Source organism: Eptatretus burgeri, unplaced genomic scaffold (genome assembly GCF_056783735.1).
Source record: "Eptatretus burgeri isolate ZD-2024b unplaced genomic scaffold, Ebu_testis_v1 Ebu_testis_scaffold_127, whole genome shotgun sequence".
NCBI lineage: Eukaryota > Metazoa > Chordata > Myxini > Myxiniformes > Myxinidae > Eptatretus > Eptatretus burgeri.
Genome location: NW_028222077.1, coordinates 56,953 through 57,500, shown reverse-complemented (window position 1 = coordinate 57,500; position 548 = coordinate 56,953). Strand labels below are relative to the sequence as shown.

At 62.4% G+C, this 548-nt stretch overlaps 1 long non-coding RNA gene across 1 annotated transcript in view; it reads left to right on the top strand.

Moving 5' to 3' along the window:
• The window catches only part of LOC147007510 (uncharacterized), a 2,149-nt gene extending 2,052 nt beyond the window's left edge, over nt 1-97 (top strand). Inside the window, exon 3 of the long non-coding RNA XR_015054137.1 lies at nt 1-97. This exon is cut by the window's left edge and continues 196 nt beyond it. This is a non-coding gene — a long non-coding RNA (uncharacterized LOC147007510).
• Nucleotides 98-548: the final 451 nt, after the last annotated feature.

The window sequence follows — 548 nt, the reverse complement described above, 5'->3', positions numbered from 1 at the left end:
ATCACCCCCTCATCCCATCCCTCCCCTCCCCATGTGTGTGTGTGGGGAAGGGTGGGGGGTGGGATGAGGGAGGTGGTGGGTCAAAGGTGGGGGCGCACAGGGGGATGAGGGGGGTGGGGCTTGTGTGGGAGGGGCTTGTGTGGGCGGGGCTTTGGTGGGGCTTGTGTGGGCGGGGGTGTGGGTGGGGCTTGTGTGGGTGGGGCTTGTGTGGGAGGGGTTTATGTGGGCGGGGCTTCGGTGGGGCTTGTGTGGGCGCGGGGTGTGTGTGGGCGGGGTTTATGTGGGTGGGGCTTGTGTGGGAGGGGTTTATGTGGGTGGGGCTTATGTGGGCGGGGTGTGTGTGGCGGGGTTTATGTGGGTGGGGCTTGTGTGCCAGGGGTTTATGTGGACAGGGTTTATGTGTGTGGAGTTTTTGTGTGGAGCTTGTGTAGACAGGACTTATGTGGGAGGGGTTGAGGTGGGCAGGGTTTATGTGGGCAGGGGCGAATGTGGATGAGGTTTGTGTGGATCAATGGATGGGTGGAGAGATGGGTGGCTGGGTGGATGAG